The sequence below is a fragment of the Phyllobates terribilis genome, unplaced genomic scaffold (genome assembly GCF_046119375.1).
Source record: "Phyllobates terribilis strain yellow unplaced genomic scaffold, ASM4611937v1 Scaffold_40__1_contigs__length_11209783, whole genome shotgun sequence".
Classification (NCBI taxonomy): Eukaryota; Metazoa; Chordata; class Amphibia; order Anura; family Dendrobatidae; genus Phyllobates; species Phyllobates terribilis.
In genome coordinates, this window is record NW_027362800.1 from 8,052,854 (window position 1) to 8,078,961 (window position 26,108).

At 45.3% G+C, this 26,108-nt stretch overlaps 19 non-coding genes and 1 pseudogene across 19 annotated transcripts; all 20 read right to left on the minus strand.

The window, feature by feature from the left end:
• Positions 1-733: 733 nt before the first annotated feature.
• On the minus strand, positions 734-924 carry LOC141189443 (U2 spliceosomal RNA). Its single transcript, XR_012263502.1, has one exon. It is a non-coding gene; the product is annotated as a U2 spliceosomal RNA (small nuclear RNA).
• A 1,121-nt stretch (positions 925-2,045) lies between these two features.
• On the minus strand, positions 2,046-2,236 carry LOC141191388 (U2 spliceosomal RNA). Its single transcript, XR_012265385.1, has one exon. It is a non-coding gene; the product is annotated as a U2 spliceosomal RNA (small nuclear RNA).
• Positions 2,237-3,353: 1,117 nt separating this feature from the next.
• On the minus strand, positions 3,354-3,544 carry LOC141189444 (U2 spliceosomal RNA). Its single transcript, XR_012263503.1, has one exon. It is a non-coding gene; the product is annotated as a U2 spliceosomal RNA (small nuclear RNA).
• A 1,122-nt stretch (positions 3,545-4,666) lies between these two features.
• On the minus strand, positions 4,667-4,857 carry LOC141189445 (U2 spliceosomal RNA). Its single transcript, XR_012263504.1, has one exon. It is a non-coding gene; the product is annotated as a U2 spliceosomal RNA (small nuclear RNA).
• A 1,119-nt stretch (positions 4,858-5,976) lies between these two features.
• On the minus strand, positions 5,977-6,167 carry LOC141189446 (U2 spliceosomal RNA). The gene has a single exon (XR_012263505.1). It is a non-coding gene; the product is annotated as a U2 spliceosomal RNA (small nuclear RNA).
• A 1,119-nt stretch (positions 6,168-7,286) lies between these two features.
• On the minus strand, positions 7,287-7,477 carry LOC141189447 (U2 spliceosomal RNA). The gene has a single exon (XR_012263506.1). It is a non-coding gene; the product is annotated as a U2 spliceosomal RNA (small nuclear RNA).
• A 1,124-nt stretch (positions 7,478-8,601) lies between these two features.
• On the minus strand, positions 8,602-8,796 carry LOC141185848 (U2 spliceosomal RNA). The gene has a single exon (XR_012260453.1). It is a non-coding gene; the product is annotated as a U2 spliceosomal RNA (small nuclear RNA).
• A 775-nt stretch (positions 8,797-9,571) lies between these two features.
• Positions 9,572-9,663, minus strand: LOC141186248 (U2 spliceosomal RNA; annotated as a pseudogene).
• A 1,118-nt stretch (positions 9,664-10,781) lies between these two features.
• Positions 10,782-10,972, minus strand: LOC141189448 (U2 spliceosomal RNA). The gene has a single exon (XR_012263507.1). It is a non-coding gene; the product is annotated as a U2 spliceosomal RNA (small nuclear RNA).
• Positions 10,973-12,095: 1,123 nt separating this feature from the next.
• LOC141189449 (U2 spliceosomal RNA) lies at positions 12,096-12,286 on the minus strand. Its single transcript, XR_012263508.1, has one exon. It is a non-coding gene; the product is annotated as a U2 spliceosomal RNA (small nuclear RNA).
• A 1,120-nt stretch (positions 12,287-13,406) lies between these two features.
• LOC141189450 (U2 spliceosomal RNA) lies at positions 13,407-13,597 on the minus strand. The gene has a single exon (XR_012263509.1). It is a non-coding gene; the product is annotated as a U2 spliceosomal RNA (small nuclear RNA).
• Positions 13,598-14,720: 1,123 nt separating this feature from the next.
• LOC141189452 (U2 spliceosomal RNA) lies at positions 14,721-14,911 on the minus strand. Its single transcript, XR_012263511.1, has one exon. It is a non-coding gene; the product is annotated as a U2 spliceosomal RNA (small nuclear RNA).
• Positions 14,912-16,030: 1,119 nt separating this feature from the next.
• On the minus strand, positions 16,031-16,221 carry LOC141185588 (U2 spliceosomal RNA). The gene has a single exon (XR_012260236.1). It is a non-coding gene; the product is annotated as a U2 spliceosomal RNA (small nuclear RNA).
• Positions 16,222-17,338: 1,117 nt separating this feature from the next.
• On the minus strand, positions 17,339-17,529 carry LOC141189453 (U2 spliceosomal RNA). The gene has a single exon (XR_012263512.1). It is a non-coding gene; the product is annotated as a U2 spliceosomal RNA (small nuclear RNA).
• A 1,119-nt stretch (positions 17,530-18,648) lies between these two features.
• Positions 18,649-18,839, minus strand: LOC141189454 (U2 spliceosomal RNA). Its single transcript, XR_012263513.1, has one exon. It is a non-coding gene; the product is annotated as a U2 spliceosomal RNA (small nuclear RNA).
• A 1,121-nt stretch (positions 18,840-19,960) lies between these two features.
• Positions 19,961-20,151, minus strand: LOC141185021 (U2 spliceosomal RNA). Its single transcript, XR_012259722.1, has one exon. It is a non-coding gene; the product is annotated as a U2 spliceosomal RNA (small nuclear RNA).
• A 1,117-nt stretch (positions 20,152-21,268) lies between these two features.
• Positions 21,269-21,459, minus strand: LOC141189455 (U2 spliceosomal RNA). Its single transcript, XR_012263514.1, has one exon. It is a non-coding gene; the product is annotated as a U2 spliceosomal RNA (small nuclear RNA).
• A 1,120-nt stretch (positions 21,460-22,579) lies between these two features.
• Positions 22,580-22,770, minus strand: LOC141191245 (U2 spliceosomal RNA). Its single transcript, XR_012265243.1, has one exon. It is a non-coding gene; the product is annotated as a U2 spliceosomal RNA (small nuclear RNA).
• Positions 22,771-23,891: 1,121 nt separating this feature from the next.
• On the minus strand, positions 23,892-24,082 carry LOC141184353 (U2 spliceosomal RNA). Its single transcript, XR_012259116.1, has one exon. It is a non-coding gene; the product is annotated as a U2 spliceosomal RNA (small nuclear RNA).
• Positions 24,083-25,204: 1,122 nt separating this feature from the next.
• Positions 25,205-25,395, minus strand: LOC141189456 (U2 spliceosomal RNA). The gene has a single exon (XR_012263515.1). It is a non-coding gene; the product is annotated as a U2 spliceosomal RNA (small nuclear RNA).
• Between the last annotated feature and the right edge of the window lie 713 nt (positions 25,396-26,108).

Below are 26,108 nucleotides of genomic sequence, written 5' to 3' on the forward strand. Positions count from 1 at the left end.
TATAAAGGCTCAGAGCCTATTATGACACGCGCAGCCAGCGTTCCATTGCCACATTCCGTCTACTGCAGGCGGGATACCTGGATGGCTGAATGTCACTGAGAAGCTCACAGAGACCGCCATAAGCAACAGTTTAAAAGAATGCCACAGACTAATCAACCAAACTTTTTGGGTTGGTTTCTCTTTTATATTCTGCAGGCATTAAATGAAAGAAGTCAGTGTTCCAGCAGAGGGAGACAACGTTTCAGAAAAGGCATTGTAGCAAACCAAAAAAGAAATTTTAAGCGCAGCAGAGTAACCAGCTCACATACCTGTTAGCTCAGGTGAGTTTAAAAGGCTGCTGTTGATAACAAGGGCATTTGCTAAATAGATGGTGTGTGTGCAACAATATACTGAAAGGTCAATTATATTGTGCAGCTTATCTCACCACCTGTAGTTATTTAGGTGAAAGCTCCAAAATGCTTGCCTAATATGTCTGTTTATCCAAAAGGAAGTATAGAGGGAGAGCTAGATAGATAGCATTGCATTACATTACATTACATGGCAATGCAATGCACAGTTGCTGAAGTTGAACCAAAATGAGCTTGTCATCTGGCTTCTGCAACTTTTAACATGAAAAATCCAATGAGGAGAAGAAAAGCAAAGCCAAAGAGTCCATCCCAAAATCCGACAAACAAGCAAAATGAACAAAAAGCATTGAATTCAATTCTTTCTGATTTTAGAAACTGCATTAAAGAAGGGGTGCACCGGTCCTGGAGATACTGCAATACCAGGTCAATGCGTGGAGTGGACAGAGCAAGCTCTTTTTCCATCTCCCTGTTCTAAAAATCCATTTAATATATGGTCCCCAGATAGGGGACGTATCAGATATTAAACTGATAAGAACAGATACTACACTTGATCTTAGCCAAAAGGCCGAGAAGCGATAACCAGAATTGGTTTCCGACTACGGTGCCACCCAAGGATTCTGAAAAGTCCATTTGTGGAGATGGCCACCTGGACTCCCGTTAAGAAGACATGCTGTCAACCTCTAGATCCCTCACATGCCTGCACTTTTCGGCTTGCTGCTGCTGCAATCCACGCGTTTTAGATCTGCATAACTCCACCTCTTTTAGCACAGTACCCTCAACCCCCGGCTGTTCCCACCCGCCTCAACACCGTTGGAAGGGAGGAGAACCAATTAAGGCGGGGGGGGGGGTGGAACGAGCAGCTGTCTACCCTTAGCAGGAGGGTTGCTGATTAATTACCTCTCCTGCTGCTGCTGCTGCTGGCTGTCCAGCAGCAGACTGAAGGTGGCTGCTGCTGTGCGCAGGTATATAAAGGCTCAGAGCCTATTATGACACGCGCAGCCAGCGTTCCATTGCCACATTCCGTCTACTGCAGGCGGGATACCTGGATGGCTGAATGTCACTGAGAAGCTCACAGAGACCGCCATAAGCAACAGTTTAAAAGAATGCCACAGACTAATCAACCAAACTTTTTGGGTTGGTTTCTCTTTTATAGTCTGCAGGCATTAAATGAAAGAAGTCAGTGTTCCAGCAGAGGGAGACAACGTTTCAGAAAAGGCATTGTAGCAAACCAAAAAAGAAATTTTAAGCGCAGCAGAGTAACCAGCTCACATACCTGTTAGCTCAGGTGAGTTTAAAAGGCTGCTGTTGATAACAAGGGCATTTGCTAAATAGATGGTGTGTGTGCAACAATATACTGAAAGGTCAATTATATTGTGCAGCTTATCTCACCACCTGTAGTTATTTAGGTGAAAGCTCCAAAATGCTTGCCTAATATGTCTGTTTATCCAAAAGGAAGTATAGAGGGAGAGCTAGATAGATAGCATTGCATTACATTACATTACATGGCAATGCAATGCACAGTTGCTGAAGTTGAACCAAAATGAGCTTGTCATCTGGCTTCTGCAACTTTTAACATGAAAAATCCAATGAGGAGAAGAAAAGCAAAGCCAAAGAGTCCATCCCAAAATCCGACAAACAAGCAAAATGAACAAAAAGCATTGAATTCAATTCTTTCTGATTTTAGAAACTGCATTAAAGAAGGGGTGCACCGGTCCTGGAGATACTGCAATACCAGGTCAATGCTTGGAGTGGACAGAGCAAGCTCTTTTTCCATCTCCCTGTTCTAAAAATCCATTTAATATATGGTCCCCAGATAGGGGACGTATCAGATATTAAACTGATAAGAACAGATACTACACTTGATCTTAGCCAAAAGGCCGAGAAGCGATAACCAGAATTGGTTTCCGACTACGGTGCCACCCAAGGATTCTGAAAAGTCCATTTGTGGAGATGGCCACCTGGACTCCCGTTAAGAAGACATGCTGTCAACCTCTAGATCCCTCACATGCCTGCACTTTTCGGCTTGCTGCTGCTGCAATCCACGCGTTTTAGATCTGCATAACTCCACCTCTTTTAGCACAGTACCCTCAACCCCCGGCTGTTCCCACCCGCCTCAACACCGTTGGAAGGGAGGAGAACCAATTAAGGCGGGGGGGGGGTGGAACGAGCAGCTGTCTACCCTTAGCAGGAGGGTTGCTGATTAATTACCTCTCCTGCTGCTGCTGCTGGCTGTCCAGCAGCAGACTGAAGGTGGCTGCTGCTGTGCGCAGGTATATAAAGGCTCAGAGCCTATTATGACACGCGCAGCCAGCGTTCCATTGCCACATTCCGTCTACTGCAGGCGGGATACCTGGATTGCTGAATGTCACTGAGAAGCTCACAGAGACCGCCATAAGCAACAGTTTAAAAGAATGCCACAGACTAATCAACCAAACTTTTTGGGTTGGTTTCTCTTTTATAGTCTGCAGGCATTAAATGAAAGAAGTCAGTGTTCCAGCAGAGGGAGACAACGTTTCAGAAAAGGCATTGTAGCAAACCAAAAAAGAAATTTTAAGCGCAGCAGAGTAACCAGCTCACATACCTGTTAGCTCAGGTGAGTTTAAAAGGCTGCTGTTGATAACAAGGGCATTTGCTAAATAGATGGTGTGTGTGCAACAATATACTGAAAGGTCAATTATATTGTGCAGCTTATCTCACCACCTGTAGTTATTTAGGTGAAAGCTCCAAAATGCTTGCCTAATATGTCTGTTTATCCAAAAGGAAGTATAGAGGGAGAGCTAGATAGATAGCATTGCATTACATTACATTACATGGCAATGCAATGCACAGTTGCTGAAGTTGAACCAAAATGAGCTTGTCATCTGGCTTCTGCAACTTTTAACATGAAAAATCCAATGAGGAGAAGAAAAGCAAAGCCAAAGAGTCCATCCCAAAATCCGACAAACAAGCAAAATGAACAAAAAGCATTGAATTCAATTCTTTCTGATTTTAGAAACTGCATTAAAGAAGGGGTGCACCGGTCCTGGAGATACTGCAATACCAGGTCAATGCGTGGAGTGGACAGAGCAAGCTCTTTTTCCATCTCCCTGTTCTAAAAATCCATTTAATATATGGTCCCCAGATAGGGGACGTATCAGATATTAAACTGATAAGAACAGATACTACACTTGATCTTAGCCAAAAGGCCGAGAAGCGATAACCAGAATTGGTTTCCGACTACGGTGCCACCTAAGGATTCTGAAAAGTCCATTTGTGGAGATGGCCACCTGGACTCCCGTTAAGAAGACATGCTGTCAACCTCTAGATCCCTCACATGCCTGCACTTTTCGACTTGCTGCTGCTGCAATCCACGCGTTTTAGATCTGCATAACTCCACCTCTTTTAGCACAGTACCCTCAACCCCCGGCTGTTCCCACCCGCCTCAACACCGTTGGAAGGGAGGAGAACCAATTAAGGCGGGGGGGGGGGGTGGAACGAGCAGCTGTCTACCCTTAGCAGGAGGGTTGCTGATTAATTACCTCTCCTGCTGCTGCTGCTGCTGGCTGTCCAGCAGCAGACTGAAGGTGGCTGCTGCTGTGCGCAGGTATATAAAGGCTCAGAGCCTATTATGACACGCGCAGCCAGCGTTCCATTGCCACATTCCGTCTACTGCAGGCGGGATACCTGGATGGCTGAATGTCACTGAGAAGCTCACAGAGACCGCCATAAGCAACAGTTTAAAAGAATGCCACAGACTAATCAACCAAACTTTTTGGGTTGGTTTCTCTTTTATAGTCTGCAGGCATTAAATGAAAGAAGTCAGTGTTCCAGCAGAGGGAGACAACGTTTCAGAAAAGGCATTGTAGCAAACCAAAAAAGAAATTTTAAGCGCAGCAGAGTAACCAGCTCACATACCTGTTAGCTCAGGTGAGTTTAAAAGGCTGCTGTTGATAACAAGGGCATTTGCTAAATAGATGGTGTGTGTGCAACAATATACTGAAAGGTCAATTATATTGTGCAGCTTATCTCACCACCTGTAGTTATTTAGGTGAAAGCTCCAAAATGCTTGCCTAATATGTCTGTTTATCCAAAAGGAAGTATAGAGGGAGAGCTAGATAGATAGCATTGCATTACATTACATTACATGGCAATGCAATGCACAGTTGCTGAAGTTGAACCAAAATGAGCTTGTCATCTGGCTTCTGCAACTTTTAACATGAAAAATCCAATGAGGAGAAGAAAAGCAAAGCCAAAGTGTCCATCCCAAAATCCGACAAACAAGCAAAATGAACAAAAAGCATTGAATTCAATTCTTTCTGATTTTAGAAACTGCATTAAAGAAGGGGTGCACCGGTCCTGGAGATACTGCAATACCAGGTCAATGCGTGGAGTGGACAGAGCAAGCTCTTTTTCCATCTCCCTGTTCTAAAAATCCATTTAATATATGGTCCCCAGATAGGGGACGTATCAGATATTAAACTGATAAGAACAGATACTACACTTGATCTTAGCCAAAAGGCCGAGAAGCGATAACCAGAATTGGTTTCCGACTACGGTGCCACCCAAGGATTCTGAAAAGTCCATTTGTGGAGATGGCCACCTGGACTCCCGTTAAGAAGACATGCTGTCAACCTCTAGATCCCTCACATGCCTGCACTTTTCGGCTTGCTGCTGCTGCAATCCACGCGTTTTAGATCTGCATAACTCCACCTCTTTTAGCACAGTACCCTCAACCCCCGGCTGTTCCCACCTGCCTCAACACCGTTGGAAGGGAGGAGAACCAATTAAGGCGGGGGGGGGTGGAACGAGCAGCTGTCTACCCTTAGCAGGAGGGTTGCTGATTAATTACCTCTCCTGCTGCTGCTGCTGCTGGCTGTCCAGCAGCAGACTGAAGGTGGCTGCTGCTGTGCGCAGGTATATAAAGGCTCAGAGCCTATTATGACACGCGCAGCCAGCGTTCCATTGCCACATTCCGTCTACTGCAGGCGGGATACCTGGATGGCTGAATGTCACTGAGAAGCTCACAGAGACCGCCATAAGCAACAGTTTAAAAGAATGCCACAGACTAATCAACCAAACTTTTTGGGTTGGTTTCTCTTTTATAGTCTGCAGGCATTAAATGAAAGAAGTCAGTGTTCCAGCAGAGGGAGACAACGTTTCAGAAAAGGCATTGTAGCAAACCAAAAAAGAAATTTTAAGCGCAGCAGAGTAACCAGCTCACATACCTGTTAGCTCAGGTGAGTTTAAAAGGCTGCTGTTGATAACAAGGGCATTTGCTAAATAGATGGTGTGTGTGCAACAATATACTGAAAGGTCAATTATATTGTGCAGCTTATCTCACCACCTGTAGTTATTTAGGTGAAAGCTCCAAAATGCTTGCCTAATATGTCTGTTTATCCAAAAGGAAGTATAGAGGGAGAGCTAGATAGATAGCATTGCATTACATTACATTACATGGCAATGCAATGCACAGTTGCTGAAGTTGAACCAAAATGAGCTTGTCATCTGGCTTCTGCAACTTTTAACATGAAAAATCCAATGAGGAGAAGAAAAGCAAAGCCAAAGTGTCCATCCCAAAATCCGACAAACAAGCAAAATGAACAAAAAGCATTGAATTCAATTCTTTCTGATTTTAGAAACTGCATTAAAGAAGGGGTGCACCGGTCCTGGAGATACTGCAATACCAGGTCAATGCGTGGAGTGGACAGAGCAAGCTCTTTTTCCATCTCCCTGTTCTAAAAATCCATTTAATATATGGTCCCCAGATAGGGGACGTATCAGATATTAAACTGATAAGAACAGATACTACACTTGATCTTAGCCAAAAGGCCGAGAAGCGATAACCAGAATTGGTTTCCGACTACGGTGCCACCCAAGGATTCTGAAAAGTCCATTTGTGGAGATGGCCACCTGGACTCCCGTTAAGAAGACATGCTGTCAACCTCTAGATCCCTCACATGCCTGCACTTTTCGGCTTGCTGCTGCTGCAATCCACGCGTTTTAGATCTGCATAACTCCACCTCTTTTAGCACAGTACCCTCAACCCCCGGCTGTTCCCACCTGCCTCAACACCGTTGGAAGGGAGGAGAACCAATTAAGGCGGGGGGGGGTGGAACGAGCAGCTGTCTACCCTTAGCAGGAGGGTTGCTGATTAATTACCTCTCCTGCTGCTGCTGCTGCTGGCTGTCCAGCAGCAGACTGAAGGTGGCTGCTGCTGTGCGCAGGTATATAAAGGCTCAGAGCCTATTATGACACGCGCAGCCAGCGTTCCATTGCCACATTCCGTCTACTGCAGGCGGGATACCTGGATGGCTGAATGTCACTGAGAAGCTCACAGAGACCGCCATAAGCAACAGTTTAAAAGAATGCCACAGACTAATCAACCAAACTTTTTGGGTTGGTTTCTCTTTTATAGTCTGCAGGCATTAAATGAAAGAAGTCAGTGTTCCAGCAGAGGGAGACAACGTTTCAGAAAAGGCATTGTAGCAAACCAAAAAAGAAATTTTAAGCGCAGCAGAGTAACCAGCTCACATACCTGTTAGCTCAGGTGAGTTTAAAAGGCTGCTGTTGATAACAAGGGCATTTGCTAAATAGATGGTGTATGTGCAACAATATACTGAAAGGTCAATTATATTGTGCAGCTTATCTCACCACCTGTAGTTATTTAGGTGAAAGCTCCAAAATGCTTGCCTAATATGTCTGTTTATCCAAAAGGAAGTATAGAGGGAGAGCTAGATAGATAGCATTGTATTACATTACATTACATGGCAATGCAATGCACAGTTGCTGAAGTTGAACCAAAATGAGCTTGTCATCTGGCTTCTGCAACTTTTAACATGAAAAATCAAATGAGGAGAAGAAAAGCAAAGCCAAAGAGTCCATCCCAAAATCCGACAAACAAGCAAAATGAACAAAAAGCATTGAATTCAATTCTTTCTGATTTTAGAAACTGCATTAAAGAAGGGGTGCACCGGTCCTGGAGATACTGCAATACCAGGTCAATGCGTGGAGTGGACAGAGCAAGCTCTTTTTCCATCTCCCTGTTCTAAAAATCCATTTAATATATGGTCCCCAGATAGGGGACGTATCAGATATTAAACTGATAAGAACAGATACTACACTTGATCTTAGCCAAAAGGCCGAGAAGCGATAACCAGAATTGGTTTCCGACTACGGTGCCACCCAAGGATTCTGAAAAGTCCATTTGTGGAGATGGCCACCTGGACTCCCGTTAAGAAGACATGCTGTCAACCTCTAGATCCCTCACATGCCTGCACTTTTCGGCTTGCTGCTGCTGCAATCCACGCGTTTTAGATCTGCATAACTCCACCTCTTTTAGCACAGTACCCTCAATCCCCGGCTGTTCCCACCCGCCTCAACACCGTTGGAAGGGAGGAGAACCAATTAAGGCGGGGGGGGGGGGGGTGGAACGAGCAGCTGTCTACCCTTAGCAGGAGGGTTGCTGATTAATTACCTCTCCTGCTGCTGCTGCTGCTGGCTGTCCAGCAGCAGACTGAAGGTGGCTGCTGCTGTGCGCAGGTATATAAAGGCTCAGAGCCTATTATGACACGCGCAGCCAGCGTTCCATTGCCACATTCCGTCTACTGCAGGCGGGATACCTGGATGGCTGAATGTCACTGAGAAGCTCACAGAGACCGCCATAAGCAACAGTTTAAAAGAATGCCACAGACTAATCAACCAAACTTTTTGGGTTGGTTTCTCTTTTATAGTCTGCAGGCATTAAATGAAAGAAGTCAGTGTTCCAGCAGAGGGAGACAACGTTTCAGAAAAGGCATTGTAGCAAACCAAAAAAGAAATTTTAAGCGCAGCAGAGTAACCAGCTCACATACCTGTTAGCTCAGGTGAGTTTAAAAGGCTGCTGTTGATAACAAGGGCATTTGCTAAATAGATGGTGTGTGTGCAACAATATACTGAAAGGTCAATTATATTGTGCAGCTTATCTCACCACCTGTAGTTATTTAGGTGAAAGCTCCAAAATGCTTGCCTAATATGTCTGTTTATCCAAAAGGAAGTATAGAGGGAGAGCTAGATAGATAGCATTGCATTACATTACATTACATGGCAATGCAATGCACAGTCGCTGAAGTTGAACCAAAATGAGCTTGTCATCTGGCTTCTGCAACTTTTAACATGAAAAATCCAATGAGGAGAAGAAAAGCAAAGCCAAAGAGTCCATCCCAAAATCCGACAAACAAGCAAAATGAACAAAAAGCATTGAATTCAATTCTTTCTGATTTTAGAAACTGCATTAAAGAAGGGGTGCACCGGTCCTGGAGATACTGCAATACCAGGTCAATGCGTGGAGTGGACAGAGCAAGCTCTTTTTCCATCTCCCTGTTCTAAAAATCCATTTAATATATGGTCCCCAGATAGGGGACGTATCAGATATTAAACTGATAAGAACAGATAAAAAAATATTTAAAGCCCGAATTCGTGTACAAAACCCGAGTGCGCTTAAAAAAGTGACAAGTGCCACAAAAAAAGTGCACTAGGATGCTGGTCTTCTTGAAACCCTCTCCAAAAGGAGAAGGGTCCCCCAAACCATTCCCCGTCCCTCCGAGCCAAAAGGCCACAGCGAGGAACAGGGACAAAAAGCCACCTCCAGCCGAAGCCAGAGGCGACCCAATCATACCCCCAGCACCTGCCCGAGTTCTCACCCGAACAAGGCACTGGGAGCCAAAGACTGTGCTCCCCTCCCGGAAGAGGGGAGCCAACAACGCTCTCCTCCCGAAAGAGGAGAGCCAGGGGGGTTCAGGGGGGAGCGGAACCTGATGGCCACACACTCCCCCCCTAGACCTGCCAAGAGAGGAACCCGTAAGGGAACCGCATCCCGACAAAATCCTAGTAGGACGTGACACACGTGAATAAGTGGACACACAGTGACAAAGAAATTAAATAAATAGTGAAGGTTTCACAGTATAATACTGCCCGGACCTTCAACCGGGAATTGAAAAATTCCCCATCCTAAGGCCAGAAGGCCCGGAATAAGGGTGTGTGCGAAGAAAGAAAATTTGAAGTGCTTGTGCAAATGTGCCATAAACTCAAGTGGGGTTCCCAATCCCAGTGAGTTAAGGCACCCCAGGGTCACCACTCCTGGGGCACTTCACACTTCGGGCTTTCGATCTTCCCCGGCCCAATGGCGTCGATCCTGGGGGGCCATGCTTTCCACCAGATGACTATATTAGCCACCTGGCGTACTAACAAGCGCCTAAACCCCAGTGTGCATAATGTATCAATCTACTAGGGCGGCCAACATCCAAAACCGCCTTTTCGAAAGATACTACACTTGATCTTAGCCAAAAGGCCGAGAAGCGATAACCAGAATTGGTTTCCGACTACGGTGCCACCCAAGGATTCTGAAAAGTCCATTTGTGGAGATGGCCACCTGGACTCCCGTTAAGAAGACATGCTGTCAACCTCTAGATCCCTCACATGCCTGCACTTTTCGGCTTGCTGCTGCTGCAATCCACGCGTTTTAGATCTGCATAACTCCACCTCTTTTAGCACAGTACCCTCAACCCCCGGCTGTTCCCACCCGCCTCAACACCGTTGGAAGGGAGGAGAACCAATTAAGGCGGGGGGGGGGGTGGAACGAGCAGCTGTCTACCCTTAGCAGGAGGGTTGCTGATTAATTACCTCTCCTGCTGCTGCTGCTGGCTGTCCAGCAGCAGACTGAAGGTGGCTGCTGCTGTGCGCAGGTATATAAAGGCTCAGAGCCTATTATGACACGCGCAGCCAGCGTTCCATTGCCACATTCCGTCTACTGCAGGCGGGATACCTGGATGGCTGAATGTCACTGAGAAGCTCACAGAGACCGCCATAAGCAACAGTTTAAAAGAATGCCACAGACTAATCAACCAAACTTTTTGGGTTGGTTTCTCTTTTATAGTCTGCAGGCATTAAATGAAAGAAGTCAGTGTTCCAGCAGAGGGAGACAACGTTTCAGAAAAGGCATTGTAGCAAACCAAAAAAGAAATTTTAAGCGCAGCAGAGTAACCAGCTCACATACCTGTTAGCTCAGGTGAGTTTAAAAGGCTGCTGTTGATAACAAGGGCATTTGCTAAATAGATGGTGTGTGTGCAACAATATACTGAAAGGTCAATTATATTGTGCAGCTTATCTCACCACCTGTAGTTATTTAGGTGAAAGCTCCAAAATGCTTGCCTAATATGTCTGTTTATCCAAAAGGAAGTATAGAGGGAGAGCTAGATAGATAGCATTGCATTACATTACATTACATGGCAATGCAATGCACAGTTGCTGAAGTTGAACCAAAATGAGCTTGTCATCTGGCTTCTGCAACTTTTAACATGAAAAATCCAATGAGGAGAAGAAAAGCAAAGCCAAAGAGTCCATCCCAAAATCCGACAAACAAGCAAAATGAACAAAAAGCATTGAATTCAATTCTTTCTGATTTTAGAAACTGCATTAAAGAAGGGGTGCACCGGTCCTGGAGATACTGCAATACCAGGTCAATGCGTGGAGTGGACAGAGCAAGCTCTTTTTCCATCTCCCTGTTCTAAAAATCCATTTAATATATGGTCCCCAGATAGGGGACGTATCAGATATTAAACTGATAAGAACAGATACTACACTTGATCTTAGCCAAAAGGCCGAGAAGCGATAACCAGAATTGGTTTCCGACTACGGTGCCACCCAAGGATTCTGAAAAGTCCATTTGTGGAGATGGCCACCTGGACTCCCGTTAAGAAGACATGCTGTCAACCTCTAGATCCCTCACATGCCTGCACTTTTCGGCTTGCTGCTGCTGCAATCCACGCGTTTTAGATCTGCATAACTCCACCTCTTTTAGCACAGTACCCTCAACCCCCGGCTGTTCCCACCCGCCTCAACACCGTTGGAAGGGAGGAGAACCAATTAAGGCGGGGGGGGGGTGGAACGAGCAGCTGTCTACCCTTAGCAGGAGGGTTGCTGATTAATTACCTCTCCTGCTGCTGCTGCTGCTGCTGGCTGTCCAGCAGCAGACTGAAGGTGGCTGCTGCTGTGCGCAGGTATATAAAGGCTCAGAGCCTATTATGACACGCGCAGCCAGCGTTCCATTGCCACATTCCGTCTACTGCAGGCGGGATACCTGGATGGCTGAATGTCACTGAGAAGCTCACAGAGACCGCCATAAGCAACAGTTTAAAAGAATGCCACAGACTAATCAACCAAACTTTTTGGGTTGGTTTCTCTTTTATAGTCTGCAGGCATTAAATGAAAGAAGTCAGTGTTCCAGCAGAGGGAGACAACGTTTCAGAAAAGGCATTGTAGCAAACCAAAAAAGAAATTTTAAGCGCAGCAGAGTAACCAGCTCACATACCTGTTAGCTCAGGTGAGTTTAAAAGGCTGCTGTTGATAACAAGGGCATTTGCTAAATAGATGGTGTGTGTGCAACAATATACTGAAAGGTCAATTATATTGTGCAGCTTATCTCACCACCTGTAGTTATTTAGGTGAAAGCTCCAAAATGCTTGCCTAATATGTCTGTTTATCCAAAAGGAAGTATAGAGGGAGAGCTAGATAGATAGCATTGCATTACATTACATTACATGGCAATGCAATGCACAGTTGCTGAAGTTGAACCAAAATGAGCTTGTCATCTGGCTTCTGCAACTTTTAACATGAAAAATCCAATGAGGAGAAGAAAAGCAAAGCCAAAGAGTCCATCCCAAAATCCGACAAACAAGCAAAATGAACAAAAAGCATTGAATTCAATTCTTTCTGATTTTAGAAACTGCATTAAAGAAGGGGTGCACCGGTCCTGGAGATACTGCAATACCAGGTCAATGCGTGGAGTGGACAGAGCAAGCTCTTTTTCCATCTCCCTGTTCTAAAAATCCATTTAATATATGGTCCCCAGATAGGGGACGTATCAGATATTAAACTGATAAGAACAGATACTACACTTGATCTTAGCCAAAAGGCCGAGAAGCGATAACCAGAATTGGTTTCCGACTACGGTGCCACCCAAGGATTCTGAAAAGTCCATTTGTGGAGATGGCCACCTGGACTCCCGTTAAGAAGACATGCTGTCAACCTCTAGATCCCTCACATGCCTGCACTTTTCGGCTTGCTGCTGCTGCAATCCACGCGTTTTAGATCTGCATAACTCCACCTCTTTTAGCACAGTACCCTCAACCCCCGGCTGTTCCCACCCGCCTCAACACCGTTGGAAGGGAGGAGAACCAATTAAGGCGGGGGGGGGGTAGAACGAGCAGCTGTCTACCCTTAGCAGGAGGGTTGCTGATTAATTACCTCTCCTGCTGCTGCTGCTGCTGGCTGTCCAGCAGCAGACTGAAGGTGGCTGCTGCTGTGCGCAGGTATATAAAGGCTCAGAGCCTATTATGACACGCGCAGCCAGCGTTCCATTGCCACATTCCGTCTACTGCAGGCGGGATACCTGGATGGCTGAATGTCACTGAGAAGCTCACAGAGACCGCCATAAGCAACAGTTTAAAAGAATGCCACAGACTAATCAACCAAACTTTTTGGGTTGGTTTCTCTTTTATAGTCTGCAGGCATTAAATGAAAGAAGTCAGTGTTCCAGCAGAGGGAGACAACGTTTCAGAAAAGGCATTGTAGCAAACCAAAAAAGAAATTTTAAGCGCAGCAGAGTAACCAGCTCACATACCTGTTAGCTCAGGTGAGTTTAAAAGGCTGCTGTTGATAACAAGGGCATTTGCTAAATAGATGGTGTGTGTGCAACAATATACTGAAAGGTCAATTATATTGTGCAGCTTATCTCACCACCTGTAGTTATTTAGGTGAAAGCTCCAAAATGCTTGCCTAATATGTCTGTTTATCCAAAAGGAAGTATAGAGGGAGAGCTAGATAGATAGCATTGCATTACATTACATTACATGGCAATGCAATGCACAGTTGCTGAAGTTGAACCAAAATGAGCTTGTCATCTGGCTTCTGCAACTTTTAACATGAAAAATCCAATGAGGAGAAGAAAAGCAAAGCCAAAGAGTCCATCCCAAAATCCGACAAACAAGCAAAATGAACAAAAAGCATTGAATTCAATTCTTTCTGATTTTAGAAACTGCATTAAAGAAGGGGTGCACCGGTCCTGGAGATACTGCAATACCAGGTCAATGCGTGGAGTGGACAGAGCAAGCTCTTTTTCCATCTCCCTGTTCTAAAAATCCATTTAATATATGGTCCCCAGATAGGGGACGTATCAGATATTAAACTGATAAGAACAGATACTACACTTGATCTTAGCCAAAAGGCCGAGAAGCGATAACCAGAATTGGTTTCCGACTACGGTGCCACCCAAGGATTCTGAAAAGTCCATTTGTGGAGATGGCCACCTGGACTCCCGTTAAGAAGACATGCTGTCAACCTCTAGATCCCTCACATGCCTGCACTTTTCGGCTTGCTGCTGCTGCAATCCACGCGTTTTAGATCTGCATAACTCCACCTCTTTTAGCACAGTACCCTCAACCCCCGGCTGTTCCCACCCGCCTCAACACCGTTGGAAGGGAGGAGAACCAATTAAGGCGGGGGGGGGGTGGAACGAGCAGCTGTCTACCCTTAGCAGGAGGGTTGCTGATTAATTACCTCTCCTGCTGCTGCTGCTGCTGGCTGTCCAGCAGCAGACTGAAGGTGGCTGCTGCTGTGCGCAGGTATATAAAGGCTCAGAGCCTATTATGACACGCGCAGCCAGCGTTCCATTGCCACATTCCGTCTACTGCAGGCGGGATACCTGGATGGCTGAATGTCACTGAGAAGCTCACAGAGACCGCCATAAGCAACAGTTTAAAAGAATGCCACAGACTAATCAACCAAACTTTTTGGGTTGGTTTCTCTTTTATAGTCTGCAGGCATTAAATGAAAGAAGTCAGTGTTCCAGCAGAGGGAGACAACGTTTCAGAAAAGGCATTGTAGCAAACCAAAAAAAAATAAATTTTAAGCGCAGCAGAGTAACCAGCTCACATACCTGTTAGCTCAGGTGAGTTTAAAAGGCTGCTGTTGATAACAAGGGCATTTGCTAAATAGATGGTGTGTGTGCAACAATATACTGAAAGGTCAATTATATTGTGCAGCTTATCTCACCACCTGTAGTTATTTAGGTGAAAGCTCCAAAATGCTTGCCTAATATGTCTGTTTATCCAAAAGGAAGTATAGAGGGAGAGCTAGATAGATAGCATTGCATTACATTACATTACATGGCAATGCAATGCACAGTTGCTGAAGTTGAACCAAAATGAGCTTGTCATCTGGCTTCTGCAACTTTTAACATGAAAAATCCAATGAGGAGAAGAAAAGCAAAGCCAAAGAGTCCATCCCAAAATCCGACAAACAAGCAAAATGAACAAAAAGCATTGAATTCAATTCTTTCTGATTTTAGAAACTGCATTAAAGAAGGGGTGCACCGGTCCTGGAGATACTGCAATACCAGGTCAATGCGTGGAGTGGACAGAGCAAGCTCTTTTTCCATCTCCCTGTTCTAAAAATCCATTTAATATATGGTCCCCAGATAGGGGACGTATCAGATATTAAACTGATAAGAACAGATACTACACTTGATCTTAGCCAAAAGGCCGAGAAGCGATAACCAGAATTGGTTTCCGACTACGGTGCCACCCAAGGATTCTGAAAAGTCCATTTGTGGAGATGGCCACCTGGACTCCCGTTAAGAAGACATGCTGTCAACCTCTAGATCCCTCACATGCCTGCACTTTTCGGCTTGCTGCTGCTGCAATCCACGCGTTTTAGATCTGCATAACTCCACCTCTTTTAGCACAGTACCCTCAACCCCCGGCTGTTCCCACCCGCCTCAACACCGTTGGAAGGGAGGAGAACCAATTAAGGCGGGGGGGGGTGGAACGAGCAGCTGTCTACCCTTAGCAGGAGGGTTGCTGATTAATTACCTCTCCTGCTGCTGCTGCTGCTGGCTGTCCAGCAGCAGACTGAAGGTGGCTGCTGCTGTGCGCAGGTATATAAAGGCTCAGAGCCTATTATGACACGCGCAGCCAGCGTTCCATTGCCACATTCCGTCTACTGCAGGCGGGATACCTGGATGGCTGAATGTCACTGAGAAGCTCACAGAGACCGCCATAAGCAACAGTTTAAAAGAATGCCACAGACTAATCAACCAAACTTTTTGGGTTGGTTTCTCTTTTATAGTCTGCAGGCATTAAATGAAAGAAGTCAGTGTTCCAGCAGAGGGAGACAACGTTTCAGAAAAGGCATTGTAGCAAACCAAAAAAGAAATTTTAAGCGCAGCAGAGTAACCAGCTCACATACCTGTTAGCTCAGGTGAGTTTAAAAGGCTGCTGTTGATAACAAGGGCATTTGCTAAATAGATGGTGTGTGTGCAACAATATACTGAAAGGTCAATTATATTGTGCAGCTTATCTCACCACCTGTAGTTATTTAGGTGAAAGCTCCAAAATGCTTGCCTAATATGTCTGTTTATCCAAAAGGAAGTATAGAGGGAGAGCTAGATAGATAGCATTGCATTACATTACATTACATGGCAATGCAATGCACAGTTGCTGAAGTTGAACCAAAATGAGCTTGTCATCTGGCTTCTGCAACTTTTAACATGAAAAATCCAATGAGGAGAAGAAAAGCAAAGCCAAAGAGTCCATCCCAAAATCCGACAAACAAGCAAAATGAACAAAAAGCATTGAATTCAATTCTTTCTGATTTTAGAAACTGCATTAAAGAAGGGGTGCACCGGTCCTGGAGATACTGCAATACCAGGTCAATGCGTGGAGTGGACAGAGCAAGCTCTTTTTCCATCTCCCTGTTCTAAAAATCCATTTAATATATGGTCCCCAGATAGGGGACGTATCAGATATTAAACTGATAAGAACAGATACTACACTTGATCTTAGCCAAAAGGACGGGAAGCGATAACCAGAATTGGTTTCCGACTACGGTGCCACCCAAGGATTCTGAAAAGTCCATTTGTGGAGATGGCCACCTGGACTCCCGTTAAGAAGACATGCTGTCAACCTCTAGATCCCTCACATGCCTGCACTTTTCGGCTTGCTGCTGCTGCAATCCACGCGTTTTAGATCTGCATAACTCCACCTCTTTTAGCACAGTACCCTCAACCCCCGGCTGTTCCCACCCGCCTCAACACCGTTGGAAGGGAGGAGAACCAATTAAGGCGGGGGGGGGGTGGAACGAGCAGCTGTCTACCCTTAGCAGGAGGGTTGCTGATTAATTACCTCTCCTGCTGCTGCTGCTGGCTGTCCAGCAGCAGACTGAAGGTGGCTGCTGCTGTGCGCAGGTATATAAAGGCTCAGAGCTTATTATGACACGCGCAGCCAGCGTTCCATTGCCACATTCCGTCTACTGCAGGCGGGATACCTGGATGGCTGAATGTCACTGAGAAGCTCACAGAGACCGCCATAAGCAACAGTTTAAAAGAATGCCACAGACTAATCAACCAAACTTTTTGGGTTGGTTTCTCTTTTATAGTCTGCAGGCATTAAATGGAAGAAGTCAGTGTTCCAGCAGAGGGAGACAACGTTTCAGAAAAGGCATTGTAGCAAACCAAAAAAGAAATTTTAAGCGCAGCAGAGTAACCAGCTCACATACCTGTTAGCTCAGGTGAGTTTAAAAGGCTGCTGTTGATAACAAGGGCATTTGCTAAATAGATGGTGTGTGTGCAACAATATACTGAAAGGTCAATTATATTGTGCAGCTTATCTCACCACCTGTAGTTATTTAGGTGAAAGCTCCAAAATGCTTGCCTAATATGTCTGTTTATCCAAAAGGAAGTATAGAGGGAGAGCTAGATAGATAGCATTGCATTACATTACATTACATGGCAATGCAATGCACAGTTGCTGAAGTTGAACCAAAATGAGCTTGTCATCTGGCTTCTGCAACTTTTAACATGAAAAATCCAATGAGGAGAAGAAAAGCAAAGCCAAAGAGTCCATCCCAAAATCCGACAAACAAGCAAAATGAACAAAAAGCATTGAATTCAATTCTTTCTGATTTTAGAAACTGCATTAAAGAAGGGGTGCACCGGTCCTGGAGATACTGCAATACCAGGTCAATGCGTGGAGTGGACAGAGCAAGCTCTTTTTCCATCTCCCTGTTCTAAAAATCCATTTAATATATGGTCCCCAGATAGGGGACGTATCAGATATTAAACTGATAAGAACAGATACTACACTTGATCTTAGCCAAAAGGCCGAGAAGCGATAACCAGAATTGGTTTCCGACTACGGTGCCACCCAAGGATTCTGAAAAGTCCATTTGTGGAGATGGCCACCTGGACTCCCGTTAAGAAGACATGCTGTCAACCTCTAGATCCCTCACATGCCTGCACTTTTCGGCTTGCTGCTGCTGCAATCCACGCGTTTTAGATCTGCATAACTCCACCTCTTTTAGCACAGTACCCTCAACCCCCGGCTGTTCCCACCCGCCTCAACACCGTTGGAAGGGAGGAGAACCAATTAAGGCGGGGGGGGGTGGAACGAGCAGCTGTCTACCCTTAGCAGGAGGGTTGCTGATTAATTACCTCTCCTGCTGCTGCTGCTGCTGGCTGTCCAGCAGCAGACTGAAGGTGGCTGCTGCTGTGCGCAGGTATATAAAGGCTCAGAGCCTATTATGACACGCGCAGCCAGCGTTCCATTGCCACATTCCGTCTACTGCAGGCGGGATACCTGGATGGCTGAATGTCACTGAGAAGCTCACAGAGACCGCCATAAGCAACAGTTTAAAAGAATGCCACAGACTAATCAACCAAACTTTTTGGGTTGGTTTCTCTTTTATAGTCTGCAGGCATTAAATGAAAGAAGTCAGTGTTCCAGCAGAGGGAGACAACGTTTCAGAAAAGGCATTGTAGCAAACCAAAAAAGAAATTTTAAGCGCAGCAGAGTAACCAGCTCACATACCTGTTAGCTCAGGTGAGTTTAAAAGGCTGCTGTTGATAACAAGGGCATTTGCTAAATAGATGGTGTGTGTGCAACAATATACTGAAAGGTCAATTATATTGTGCAGCTTATCTCACCACCTGTAGTTATTTAGGTGAAAGCTCCAAAATGCTTGCCTAATATGTCTGTTTATCCAAAAGGAAGTATAGAGGGAGAGCTAGATAGATAGCATTGCATTACATTACATTACATGGCAATGCAATGCACAGTTGCTGAAGTTGAACCAAAATGAGCTTGACATCTGGCTTCTGCAACTTTTAACATGAAAAATCCAATGAGGAGAAGAAAAGCAAAGCCAAAGAGTCCATCCCAAAATCCGACAAACAAGCAAAATGAACAAAAAGCATTGAATTCAATTCTTTCTGATTTTAGAAACTGCATTAAAGAAGGGGTGCACCGGTCCTGGAGATACTGCAATACCAGGTCAATGCGTGGAGTGGACAGAGCAAGCTCTTTTTCCATCTCCCTGTTCTAAAAATCCATTTAATATATGGTCCCCAGATAGGGGACGTATCAGATATTAAACTGATAAGAACAGATACTACACTTGATCTTAGCCAAAAGGCCGAGAAGCGATAACCAGAATTGGTTTCCAACTACGGTGCCACCCAAGGATTCTGAAAAGTCCATTTGTGGAGATGGCCACCTGGACTCCCGTTAAGAAGACATGCTGTCAACCTCTAGATCCCTCACATGCCTGCACTTTTCGGCTTGCTGCTGCTGCAATCCACGCGTTTTAGATCTGCATAACTCCACCTCTTTTAGCACAGTACCCTCAACCCCCGGCTGTTCCCACCCGCCTCAACACCGTTGGAAGGGAGGAGAACCAATTAAGGCGGGGGGGGGGGTGGAACGAGCAGCTGTCTACCCTTAGCAGGAGGGTTGCTGATTAATTACCTCTCCTGCTGCTGCTGCTGCTGGCTGTCCAGCAGCAGACTGAAGGTGGCTGCTGCTGTGCGCAGGTATATAAAGGCTCAGAGCCTATTATGACACGCGCAGCCAGCGTTCCATTGCCACATTCCGTCTACTGCAGGCGGGATACCTGGATGGCTGAATGTCACTGAGAAGCTCACAGAGACCGCCATAAGCAACAGTTTAAAAGAATGCCACAGACTAATCAACCAAACTTTTTGGGTTGGTTTCTCTTTTATAGTCTGCAGGCATTAAATGAAAGAAGTCAGTGTTCCAGCAGAGGGAGACAACGTTTCAGAAAAGGCATTGTAGCAAACCAAAAAAGAAATTTTAAGCGCAGCAGAGTAACCAGCTCACATACCTGTTAGCTCAGGTGAGTTTAAAAGGCTGCTGTTGATAACAAGGGCATTTGCTAAATAGATGGTGTGTGTGCAACAATATACTGAAAGGTCAATTATATTGTGCAGCTTATCTCACCACCTGTAGTTATTTAGGTGAAAGCTCCAAAATGCTTGCCTAATATGTCTGTTTATCCAAAAGGAAGTATAGAGGGAGAGCTAGATAGATAGCATTGCATTACATTACATTACATGGCAATGCAATGCACAGTTGCTGAAGTTGAACCAAAATGAGCTTGTCATCTGGCTTCTGCAACTTTTAACATGAAAAATCCAATGAGGAGAAGAAAAGCAAAGCCAAAGAGTCCATCCCAAAATCCGACAAACAAGCAAAATGAACAAAAAGCATTGAATTCAATTCTTTCTGATTTTAGAAACTGCATTAAAGAAGGGGTGCACCGGTCCTGGAGATACTGCAATACCAGGTCAATGCGTGGAGTGGACAGAGCAAGCTCTTTTTCCATCTCCCTGTTCTAAAAATCCATTTAATATATGGTCCCCAGATAGGGGACGTATCAGATATTAAACTGATAAGAACAGATACTACACTTGATCTTAGCCAAAAGGCCGGGAAGCGATAACCAGAATTGGTTTCCGACTACGGTGCCACCCAAGGATTCTGAAAAGTCCATTTGTGGAGATGGCCACCTGGACTCCCGTTAAGAAGACATGCTGTCAACCTCTAGATCCCTCACATGCCTGCACTTTTCGGCTTGCTGCTGCTGCAATCCACGCGTTTTAGATCTGCATAACTCCACCTCTTTTAGCACAGTACCCTCAACCCCCGGCTGTTCCCACCCGCCTCAACACCGTTGGAAGGGAGGAGAACCAATTAAGGCGGGGGGGGGGTGGAACGAGCAGCTGTCTACCCTTAGCAGGAGGGTTGCTGATTAATTACCTCTCCTGCTGCTGCTGCTGGCTGTCCAGCAGCAGACTGAAGGTGGCTGCTGCTGTGCGCAGGTATATAAAGGCTCAGAGCTTATTATGACACGCGCAGCCAGCGTTCCATTGCCACATTCCGTCTACTGCAGGCGGGATACCTGGATGGCTGAATGTCACTGAGAAGCTCACAGAGACCGCCATAAGCAACAGTTTAAAAGAATGCCACAGACTAATCAACCAAACTTTTTGGGTTGGTTTCTCTTTTATAGTCTGCAGGCATTAAATGGAAGAAGTCAGTGTTCCAGCAGAGGGAGACAACGTTTCAGAAAAGGCATTGTAGCAAACCAAAAAAGAAATTTTAAGCGCAGCAGAGTAACCAGCTCACATACCTGTTAGCTCAGGTGAGTTTAAAAGGCTGCTGTTGATAACAAGGGCATTTGCTAAATAGATGGTGTGTGTGCAACAATATACTGAAAGGTCAATTATATTGTGCAGCTTATCTCACCACCTGTAGTTATTTAGGTGAAAGCTCCAAAATGCTTGCCTAATATGTCTGTTTATCCAAAAGGAAGTATAGAGGGAGAGCTAGATAGATAGCATTGCATTACATTACATTACATGGCAATGCAATGCACAGTTGCTGAAGTTGAACCAAAATGAGCTTGTCATCTGGCTTCTGCAACTTTTAACATGAAAAATCCAATGAGGAGAAGAAAAGCAAAGCCAAAGAGTCCATCCCAAAATCCGACAAACAAGCAAAATGAACAAAAAGCATTGAATTCAATTCTTTCTGATTTTAGAAACTGCATTAAAGAAGGGGTGCACCGGTCCTGGAGATACTGCAATACCAGGTCAATGCGTGGAGTGGACAGAGCAAGCTCTTTTTCCATCTCCCTGTTCTAAAAATCCATTTAATATATGGTCCCCAGATAGGGGACGTATCAGATATTAAACTGATAAGAACAGATACTACACTTGATCTTAGCCAAAAGGCCGAGAAGCGATAACCAGAATTGGTTTCCGACTACGGTGCCACCCAAGGATTCTGAAAAGTCCATTTGTGGAGATGGCCACCTGGACTCCCGTTAAGAAGACATGCTGTCAACCTCTAGATCCCTCACATGCCTGCACTTTTCGGCTTGCTGCTGCTGCAATCCACGCGTTTTAGATCTGCATAACTCCACCTCTTTTAGCACAGTACCCTCAACCCCCGGCTGTTCCCACCCGCCTCAACACCGTTGGAAGGGAGGAGAACCAATTAAGGCGGGGGGGGGGTGGAACGAGCAGCTGTCTACCCTTAGCAGGAGGGTTGCTGATTAATTACCTCTCCTGCTGCTGCTGCTGCTGGCTGTCCAGCAGCAGACTGAAGGTGGCTGCTGCTGTGCGCAGGTATATAAAGGCTCAGAGCCTATTATGACACGCGCAGCCAGCGTTCCATTGCCACATTCCGTCTACTGCAGGCGGGATACCTGGATGGCTGAATGTCACTGAGAAGCTCACAGAGACCGCCATAAGCAACAGTTTAAAAGAATGCCACAGACTAATCAACCAAACTTTTTGGGTTGGTTTCTCTTTTATAGTCTGCAGGCATTAAATGAAAGAAGTCAGTGTTCCAGCAGAGGGAGACAACGTTTCAGAAAAGGCATTGTAGCAAACCAAAAAAGAAATTTTAAGCGCAGCAGAGTAACCAGCTCACATACCTGTTAGCTCAGGTGAGTTTAAAAGGCTGCTGTTGATAACAAGGGCATTTGCTAAATAGATGGTGTGTGTGCAACAATATACTGAAAGGTCAATTATATTGTGCAGCTTATCTCACCACCTGTAGTTATTTAGGTGAAAGCTCCAAAATGCTTGCCTAATATGTCTGTTTATCCAAAAGGAAGTATAGAGGGAGAGCTAGATAGATAGCATTGCATTACATTACATTACATGGCAATGCAATGCACAGTTGCTGAAGTTGAACCAAAATGAGCTTGACATCTGGCTTCTGCAACTTTTAACATGAAAAATCCAATGAGGAGAAGAAAAGCAAAGCCAAAGAGTCCATCCCAAAATCCGACAAACAAGCAAAATGAACAAAAAGCATTGAATTCAATTCTTTCTGATTTTAGAAACTGCATTAAAGAAGGGGTGCACCGGTCCTGGAGATACTGCAATACCAGGTCAATGCGTGGAGTGGACAGAGCAAGCTCTTTTTCCATCTCCCTGTTCTAAAAATCCATTTAATATATGGTCCCCAGATAGGGGACGTATCAGATATTAAACTGATAAGAACAGATACTACACTTGATCTTAGCCAAAAGGCCGAGAAGAGATAACCAGAATTGGTTTCCAACTACGGTGCCACCCAAGGATTCTGAAAAGTCCATTTGTGGAGATGGCCACCTGGACTCCCGTTAAGAAGACATGCTGTCAACCTCTAGATCCCTCACATGCCTGCACTTTTCGGCTTGCTGCTGCTGCAATCCACGCGTTTTAGATCTGCATAACTCCACCTCTTTTAGCACAGTACCCTCAACCCCCGGCTGTTCCCACCCGCCTCAACACCGTTGGAAGGGAGGAGAACCAATTAAGGCGGGGGGGGGGGTGGAACGAGCAGCTGTCTACCCTTAGCAGGAGGGTTGCTGATTAATTACCTCTCCTGCTGCTGCTGCTGCTGGCTGTCCAGCAGCAGACTGAAGGTGGCTGCTGCTGTGTGCAGGTATATAAAGGCTCAGAGCCTATTATGACACGCGCAGCCAGCGTTCCATTGCCACATTCCGTCTACTGCAGGCGGGATACCTGGATGGCTGAATGTCACTGAGAAGCTCACAGAGACCGCCATAAGCAACAGTTTAAAAGAATGCCACAGACTAATCAACCAAACTTTTTGGGTTGGTTTCTCTTTTATAGTCTGCAGGCATTAAATGAAAGAAGTCAGTGTTCCAGCAGAGGGAGACAACGTTTCAGAAAAGGCATTGTAGCAAACCAAAAAAGAAATTTTAAGCGCAGCAGAGTAACCAGCTCACATACCTGTTAGCTCAGGTGAGTTTAAAAGGCTGCTGTTGATAACAAGGGCATTTGCTAAATAGATGGTGTGTGTGCAACAATATACTGAAAGGTCAATTATATTGTGCAGCTTATCTCACCACCTGTAGTTATTTAGGTGAAAGCTCCAAAATGCTTGCCTAATATGTCTGTTTATCCAAAAGGAAGTATAGAGGGAGAGCTAGATAGATAGCATTGCATTACATTACATTACATGGCAATGCAATGCACAGTTGCTGAAGTTGAACCAAAATGAGCTTGTCATCTGGCTTCTGCAACTTTTAACATGAAAAATCCAATGAGGAGAAGAAAAGCAAAGCCAAAGAGTCCATCCCAAAATCCGACAAACAAGCAAAATGAACAAAAAGCATTGAATTCAATTCTTTCTGATTTTAGAAACTGCATTAAAGAAGGGGTGCACCGGTCCTGGAGATACTGCAATACCAGGTCAATGCGTGGAGTGGACAGAGCAAGCTCATTTTCCATCTCCCTGTTCTAAAAATCCATTTAATATATGGTCCCCAGATAGGGGACGTATCAGATATTAAACTGATAAGAACAGATACTACACTTGATCTTAGCCAAAAGGCCGAGAAGCGATAACCAGAATTGGTTTCCGACTACGGTGCCACCCAAGGATTCTGAAAAGTCCATTTGTGGAGATGGCCACCTGGACTCCCGTTAAGAAGACATGCTGTCAACCTCTAGATCCCTCACATGCCTGCACTTTTCGGCTTGCTGCTGCTGCAATCCACGCGTTTTAGATCTGCATAACTCCACCTCTTTTAGCACAGTACCCTCAACCCCCGGCTCTTCCCACCCGCCTCAACACCGTTGGAAGGGAGGAGAACCAATTAAGGCGGGGGGGGGGGGTGGAACGAGCAGCTGTCTACCCTTAGCAGGAGGGTTGCTGATTAATTACCTCTCCTGCTGCTGCTGCTGCTGGCTGTCCAGCAGCAGACTGAAGGTGGCTGCTGCTGTGCGCAGGTATATAAAGGCTCAGAGCCTATTATGACACGCGCAGCCAGCGTTCCATTGCCACATTCCGTCTACTGCAGGCGGGATACCTGGATGGCTGAATGTCACTGAGAAGCTCACAGAGACCGCCATAAGCAACAGTTTAAAAGAATGCCACAGACTAATCAACCAAACTTTTTGGGTTGGTTTCTCTTTTATAGTCTGCAGGCATTAAATGAAAGAAGTCAGTGTTCCAGCAGAGGGAGACAACGTTTCAGAAAAGGCATTGTAGCAAACCAAAAAAGAAATTTTAAGCGCAGCAGAGTAACCAGCTCACATACCTGTTAGCTCAGGTGAGTTTAAAAGGCTGCTGTTGATAACAAGGGCATTTGCTAAATAGATGGTGTGTGTGCAACAATATACTGAAAGGTCAATTATATTGTGCAGCTTATCTCACCACCTGTAGTTATTTAGGTGAAAGCTCCAAAATGCTTGCCTAATATGTCTGTTTATCCAAAAGGAAGTATAGAGGGAGAGCTAGATAGATAGCATTGCATTACATTACATTACATGGCAATGCAATGCACAGTTGCTGAAGTTGAACCAAAATGAGCTTGTCATCTGGCTTCTGCAACTTTTAACATGAAAAATCCAATGAGGAGAAGAAAAGCAAAGCCAAAGAGTCCATCCCAAAATCCGACAAACAAGCAAAATGAACAAAAAGCATTGAATTCAATTCTTTCTGATTTTAGAAACTGCATTAAAGAAGGGGTGCACCGGTCCTGGAGATACTGCAATACCAGGTCAATGCGTGGAGTGGACAGAGCAAGCTCTTTTTCCATCTCCCTGTTCTAAAAATCCATTTAATATATGGTCCCCAGATAGGGGACGTATCAGATATTAAACTGATAAGAACAGATACTACACTTGATCTTAGCCAAAAGGCCGAGAAGCGATAACCAGAATTGGTTTCCGACTACGGTGCCACCCAAGGATTCTGAAAAGTCCATTTGTGGAGATGGCCACCTGGACTCCCGTTAAGAAGACATGCTGTCAACCTCTAGATCCCTCACATGCCTGCACTTTTCGGCTTGCTGCTGCTGCAATCCACGCGTTTTAGATCTGCATAACTCCACCTCTTTTAGCACAGTACCCTCAACCCCCGGCTGTTCCCACCCGCCTCAACACCGTTGGAAGGGAGGAGAACCAATTAAGGCGGGGGGGGGGTGGAACGAGCAGCTGTCTACCCTTAGCAGGAGGGTTGCTGATTAATTACCTCTCCTGCTGCTGCTGCTGCTGGCTGTCCAGCAGCAGACTGAAGGTGGCTGCTGCTGTGCGCAGGTATATAAAGGCTCAGAGCCTATTATGACACGCGCAGCCAGCGTTCCATTGCCACATTCCGTCTACTGCAGGCAGGATACCTGGATGGCTGAATGTCACTGAGAAGCTCACAGAGACCGCCATAAGCAACAGTTTAAAAGAATGCCACAGACTAATCAACCAAACTTTTTGGGTTGATTTATATTTTATAGTCTGCAGGCATTAAATGAAAGAAGTCAGTGTTCCAGCAGAGGGAGACAACGTTTCAGAAAAGGCATTGTAGCAAACCAAAAAAGAAATTTTAAGCGCAGCAGAGTAACCAGCTCACATACCTGTTAGCTCAGGTGAGT